Source organism: Lutra lutra, chromosome X (genome assembly GCF_902655055.1).
Source record: "Lutra lutra chromosome X, mLutLut1.2, whole genome shotgun sequence".
NCBI lineage: Eukaryota > Metazoa > Chordata > Mammalia > Carnivora > Mustelidae > Lutra > Lutra lutra.
In genome coordinates this window covers 19,172,250-19,179,612 of record NC_062296.1, presented here as the reverse complement: position 1 = coordinate 19,179,612, position 7,363 = coordinate 19,172,250, and positions in this window count along the sequence as shown.

The following is a 7,363-nucleotide window of genomic DNA, read 5'->3' as shown; positions in this document are numbered from 1 at the left end:
AACACAGAAATACCACTATGTACACCTTATTTTATATCACCTGTAACACTTAAATCAATCTGGGACCATAGGAGTCTTAATGCTGACACTTCTCCATCCACAGAAGCACCCATTTTTCTTACCCTTCATTTTCTTTTCTTTTTCTTTTTGAAGGTTTTATTTATTTGTCAGAGAAAGGGAGGGAACACGAGCATGAGCACAAGCAGGGGGAGCAGCAGGCAGAGGGAGAAGCATGTTCCCTGCTAAGCGGGGACCCTGACTCGGGACTCAATCCCAGAACCCTGGGATCATGACCTGAGCTGAAAGCAGAGGCTTAACCCACTGAGCCACCCAGGCGTCCCTCTTACCCTCCATTTCATTCTGTAAGTTCGCTTGCCTTCCATGACAAAATGTTTCCCCGGATCCCACAGGGACTCATTTAACAACAAAAAAGTCAACAGTAAGGAAACTTGTCAAGGGTTGTTTTTTTTTTTAAGTCTGTGTAAATTCTATCCCCTGGTTCCTCCTCATCCATATGTTATTTACTCTCTTGAGGAGTGCTAATAGATTAGTCAGACATGATTTTCCCCTCACAGAAACCCTGCTGCCTTCTTTCTGAAAGGTCATGTTTGACTTTGACTTTAGATTTATTATTTGGCCGTAAAAAAATTGTTCCGAGAGTTCCAGATTTTACTTTTTAAGAAATTTTTTTTTACATAATCATGAAATGTCAGTACTGGAAAGAAGCTTACAGATGGCCCAATTCTCTCCCTTTTACAATGAGGAAACTGAGGCCTAAAAAACTTCTGCCAAATGCATTTTCCATTTCTCGGTCTCTTAGCAATTTGAGTAAAAATTCTTACTTTGGCTCACACTAATATGTTTGGGGCTCGATCACAGCCGGGGCTCGATCTCACAACTGGAGCCAAAACCGAGAGTCCGTGGCTTAACTGACCGCACCATCTAGGCACACCTCCACAGTCCACGTTCTTAATAAGCACACTCCCTCTCTACCACCTTGCAGAACTGATTGTTTTCAGCAGCAATGTTAGTGGCTTCCTGATGGTGACTTTGTATTTGACCCTAACTGCACTTATTTTTGTATTTTCCCCTCATAATATGTCACCCCCTTGCTCCACTGCATATACACGTGCACGCATGTATACACAGGAAAATGCGTTGATGACATAATTTCCCTGCCCTTGCCATCTCTTTTTATGCCCCTCTGTGTCTGTCAGAGATGTCCATGGTGAATTTCCCCATGAGACTAAAGTATATAAACCCTAACCTGAAACTCAAAGAATATTCTCATCATTAAAGGAAAAAAAACACCCTAAAAATCCTTGCAATTAATCTCTAAGGGCAGAAATCACACTGCAGGGGCGCCTGGGTGGCTCAGTCGGTTGGGCGACAGACTCTTGATTTTGGCTCAGGTTAGGATCTCTTGGTTTTGGAATGGAGACCCTCACTGGGCACTGGAGTCTGCTTGAGATTCTCTCTAACTCCCTCTGCCCCTCCTCCAGCTTGTGTTCTTGGTCTCTCTCTCTCTCTGGGTCTCTTTAAATAAACAAATAAAATCTTTAAAAAATCACACTGTAATTTTTTGTTAGAACCTAAACATTTTAGGGGTTCAAAAAAAATCATGGAATGAAAGAAAACCTTTTAGGCACTGGATTCCAGCTGACTCAACCACAGATTGCTATGTAACTTCTGATTGAGTGAAGACACTTTTGTACACAAGCATTAGATTTTCAAAGATTCATGGGGGTTGCTGAGCACCGTGGAGGCTCTGGGGAAGAGGCAAATGGACAGGGGAACAGAAGTACCACTATTCATGGACCGTCAGTTCTGTAAAGCAGTTTATGTTCATCATCTCATTTAATCCTGTCAGCATTCGAAAGGATTAATAACTCCCATTTTGCAGATGAAGAAAAGGAGGCTCAGACATCAAGTTCACAAAGTTAATAAGGTTTGTGCTCCAAAGCCCATGTTTATTTTTCCCCCACTAAATTGTACTACCTTTCAAAAAGTAGATGCCACTTACTCTGTTGTAGAGTAAAAATTTCAAAGTAGGAAGAAAATGGTGGGACACCTAGGTGGCTCAGTCGGTTAAGCATCTGCCTTCGGCTCAGGTCATGATCCCTCCCAGCTTGGTAGATCCCACATCTGGCTCCTTGGTCAGCAGGGAGCCTGCTTCTCTCTCTGCCTCTGCCAGCGGCTCCTCCTGCTTGCCCGCGTGCACATGTGCTCTCTCTCTCTCTCTCTCTCATAAATAAATAAATAAATAAATAAATAAATTAATTAATTAATTTTAAAAAAAGAAAAGAAAGAAATGGTGTGAGTAAATTATCCTATATTTTTCTTTTAGAAAGCCCTTACTCTTTATAAACAACATAAAGCTGCTTTGTGAAGGAAGAAAAATGGGTTTTGAACAACAGTACCTATCAGTTAATTCCATTCGTTGTAGTGAAGCACACTTTTTTTTTAACCTCTCCTACTGGAGAGCATGGAAGGAAAAATTCATTCAAAATGTTATAGATCTTACCACGTTTAGAACAAAAATTCCCATTAAAAATGCTGTGCCCAAATGATATCAACAATCTGAGTAAAGTAAAAGAAATTCAAACTTATAGACCTGTGATCTTGCCCATGATATATTCATTAGTCATGATTTTTTTTCAATATTCCACATAGAGAAAATGAAGCTCTCTACCCCCCATTTCTTATAATCAGTAGAAGCATAGTGGTTAAAAGCATAAATTCTGATGTCACAGTCCCTTGGTTCAAATTCCAGCTCTACCAGTTAAGAACTATATGACCTTGGCCTGAAGAGTTGTCAGACTGAGCAAGTAAAAATATGGGATGGCCAGTTAAATTTGAATTTTAGATAAATGATGTTTTTCAGTATAAGTATGTCTCATGCAGGATTATTCATTACTTATCTAAAATTCAAGTTTAGGGGGGCCTGGGTGGCTCAGTTGGTCGGGCATCTGCCTTCGGCTCAGGTCATGATCCCAGGGTCGAAGGATCAAGCCCCACACTGGGCTCCCTGCTGAGCAGGGAGCCTGCTTCTCCCTCTCCCTCTGCTGCTCCCCCTGCTTGTGCTCCCTCTTCAATAAATAAATAAAATCTTTTAAATAAAATAAAATAAAATTCAAGTTTGACTGGGCAACCTGTATTTTATCTGGTACTCCAACCTTGGATGAGTTACTTCATCTCTCTGTGCCTCAGTTTTGTCACTATAAAATGGGAATGGTGTTACAATCGTAGTACCAAGCCCATGGCGTTGTGAGAATGACATGGAAATATATGTAAATTGGAACCATGCCTGACACAGAGCAAGCATTACATGAATGATAGCTCTTATAATTACCTAATTTTCTAGTTACCTTAATACAAGTTGGGCTTGGGCTCCTGCTTTAAAAAGGACAATGAAAGAATAACTTTATATCTCATTTACTAGGTGCAGAACCAGAGTGGAAGAGCAATACTAAGTGTATTGTTATGCATACTCACATCGAATACCTTACTTTTTTACTAGGAAACCTATTCAATAACTCAGCATTTTACAACCAAGACACTGTTTCTTCTGTTATTGTTCATATAAATGACCTTTCCAAACAGCAATAACCTTTTTATGCTTTGAGAGTCTGGAAAAAAAATAAAGTATCTTTTTTTTAGTATATATTTCATGAATTAAATCCATCCTTCACAACATACTAAGCACCCAGTTCTCTGTATTTGCATAACAGGAATCTGTATATTGTCAGATGTGAAAGTAACATTAAAATTTAAGAGCTAGTATGTTTCAGTTTCTTATAACACCTGAGAAAAACCCAAACACATAATAAAAAGCATTGTACAAAACATTTAGAATACAATCTATTTGTATCTGCTTTCATGATTTCAGATTGTAAATGTCTACCCCTATTTTCCGAATTTATATGAAAAGCATGATTTATCTATGTTAATTTCAAGTTGGCATTTAGCCACTTGAATGCTTACCTTCACATATGGTAAACTACAGGGATGTGTGAAATTTCACAAAAGGTCAATAGCACGGAAAGAATGGAAGAACCAGAATAGTATGAATGATTCTGAAAAATTGGAGAAATATTAACTAAAGTTGCTGTGCACTTTCACAGCAGGCAAATAACATGGCTTTGCCAGTAATCTGCACTTTAGATTGCAATAAATTCTTCCTGTTTTTCTTTCCACTGTAGAAGACACTAACTTGGCTTCATGAAACGAGGCATGCATGTCATCTCCCACCTCATTTTCTTTTGAGTGTAGGAGGAGAAATCTAATACAAACTGCTCTGGTGCACAATAATCTGTTTTACAGTTGCACACAAGAAAACTGTCCCAGAAAACCTGGCAACGTAGCATTCAGATCTCTTCACGTCACTCCTGTTCTTTACTCCACTCTTTTCTTAGCTGTCATTATCATGCATTCAAAGGGCTATCTATGTATGCAGGGACACAGCAGAAATATTTAGTAGCATAATCTTATAGAGATGAGATTAATAATCACTGCTTTGAAGAAAATGGTATGCCTTCTGCAGATAGATCTGATGTCAGTTGGCACAGGCAACATCTCACTGGACCAAAACATGGGACAATTATTCAAGAAGTGACTCTCTAAATAGGAAGTGAATGATTCCAACTTGGCTTCTATTTTTTATGTCCCTTATTGACAACTTGCCATCAGGTTACAAAGGATTCTTCTCTGCAATTCTCGATCTATATTTGCAATCTGACCTCTTGTTATTTTTAACCAGCTTCTGGACATCCACGCTTGGATATCACACAGGCACTTCGAACTCAGCGCACCCAAACGGAACTCCTTATCTTTTCCCCAAACCTGGTCCTCCTCCCGTATTCCCTGGCTCAGATCCAGGAATCAACATTTACCCACTTCCCTAAGCTAGATGTCTCTGGCATTTTATTTATTTATTTTTTAAACCTCTCCCTCTGGTCCTGGCCACTTTCAATCAATTGAATGCTGTTGATTCCACCCCCAAATTGTTTCTGGAATCTATCCCCTGCTCTTCATCCTCATAGCCATAAATTTAACTCAGTCCTTCCTCTGTACTATTACAATGGCCTCCTAATGGCCTCTTAATAGGTCCCTCTGCTTCCAGTCTCTCCCATATCGAATCTATCCTTTATGTACTAACCAGAGGGGCGTTTTGTTTTTGCTTTTTGAACATTCAAATCTGGAGCAAATTCCTCTCTTCCTTAAAACCACTCAGTACCCCTAGGAGCTTACAGGATCAAGTCCAAAGTCTTTAGCATGGCACACAAGGCTCACTGTCTGCCCCCCACTTCCCCTTCCAACCTCATTACTAGGGTGCTTCATGTACTCTGTATTCTTGCCTGTTAAACCAAACTACCAGCTAGTCCTCAAAGAAAGTTTGTCATTTCTCTAAGCTAGTGATTCATAACCAAGAGGACACATCATAATCACCCAAGGAATTATTTTTAAGATTTATTTATTTATTTGGGGGAGAGGGGCAGAGGGAGAGAACCTTTCAAGCAGAATCGTCGTGGGGCTCCATCCCACAACACATGAGATCATGACCTGAGCTGAAACCAAGAATTATACACTCAACTGAACCACTCAGGAGCCCCACCCCCGCCCCGTTCTTTTTTTGTGTTTTGTTTTGTTTTGTTAATAAAATACACAAGCCCTTTCTCCACCTCAGATCTACAAAACCAGAATCTCTACAAATGGAGCGGAGTATGTAGATTTTAACTAGATCATCAGGTGATGATGCCTGGCTTAGGCATTTGTTTGTGCTCTTCTTTCTATCTGGAATGTTCTCTCTACTCCTTCTCCCCAAGGCTTGTCCTGGCCATTTTTCAAGGCTTAGTTCAAATGTCACCTTTTTTGTGAAGCCTTCCAGGATCTACACAGGTCAAATGTACTTCTCTCTGGTGCCTACTGCCGTAACGTTAAAATGTAGTGTTATTATAATCATGTATCACTTTGAGTGCTCCTTGTTTTTTATGGTGTTCTCCTGCAAGAAAGCAAATTCCTTGCATTTCTTTGTATTCTCAGCACTTAGCACAGTTCCTAGAACTGTGCTCAAGAGATATGTGAGAAAGAGAAGAACAGAGGAGAAAGAAAAGGGAAAAGGGAAGGGTTGTGTGGCCTCGGCTGGCTCTGGAGCCCAAGTGCAAACATAAAAAGACATCCTGTCTTCTATTTCTCAGCAAAAACCCCATTACAGTCTACAGTTGGACCCTGTGGTGGGCCTCATGGGATAACATACTGACTTTTTACTAATCTTCAACTTTCAATTTGGCACAGGAAAGAAACAATGAGTAGGGTGGAAGCTTTGCTTGTCTACAATGTTGAGTTTCTGCCCCCAGAAACTTCTGGTAGTCCCTGATAATAGTCCTGCAAGGGCTGCCTGTTATTCCCCGGCTCTGTTCATGTCCTCTTGAGAACAGCAGTAACAAAACTATGGGAGCTTTTACCACAGGGTGACAGAACCTCACCGAGCAAGTTTAAGGGTGGTAATTTTACACAACTGCCTTTCTTAGAGGTCCTGGCGACAACTTCCTTTTCCTCAGTGAGAGCTGATGGCATAGTCACTTCCTATTTGGTCTCAACTGCCAGTTTTTTTTTCCTGTTTTTAACTGCCACCTTTGACTAGAACTGTTTTCTTGAGGAGCCTCCAAATTCAAGAACAAGGGGTCAATTCAATCCATCCTAAGAAGTTAACTCAGAGGGGAAAGTATCACCCCGATTGGTTGTTCAGCGTCGTTTCATGGTAACACATGAAGGGTTCTCCTGTGGCTAAAACCGGCATCTTAAGTGCACAGAGAAGTTACCTGACTCCATTACAAAGAGCCCAGTCTCCCCAAGAATCTCTCCTAAGAAACTCCCCAGTCTTCATGTTCCCAATGGCACCACAAAACTCTCATTATGGGATGACTGGTGCGGCAAGCAGTGTCTCTGTCACCCCCAAGGAGGCTGGGAGTGAAGGCATGCTGGGTTCTGAGGGCCTTTGCCTTAGGTCCAAGGCCCAGAAAGATCCCCAGGGGAATTGTGTGAGAATTCCAGCTCCCAGCACAACTGGAACCAGGAGGAAACCTCTTATCGTTCCATCTTTTGACTCCTACCTTGACATGGGAATGACATTGTCTGGGCCGCACTTACCTCTCGGCTCTCTAACTCATCAGTGAGGGCAAGAGGTAACGAGCTCAATTCTTTCGGTACCTAAATGCAAATATTTCGAAGTGAGTACGCGTACATGTAAAGAGATATTACAAGCAGGAAACCGCTGAAGCAGCATCTGCCTCCACCCACCTCCTCTGTGGCTCTATTCCCCTCAGTAGCATCAGAAAGTAAAGTTAGCAAGACAATTCGACCG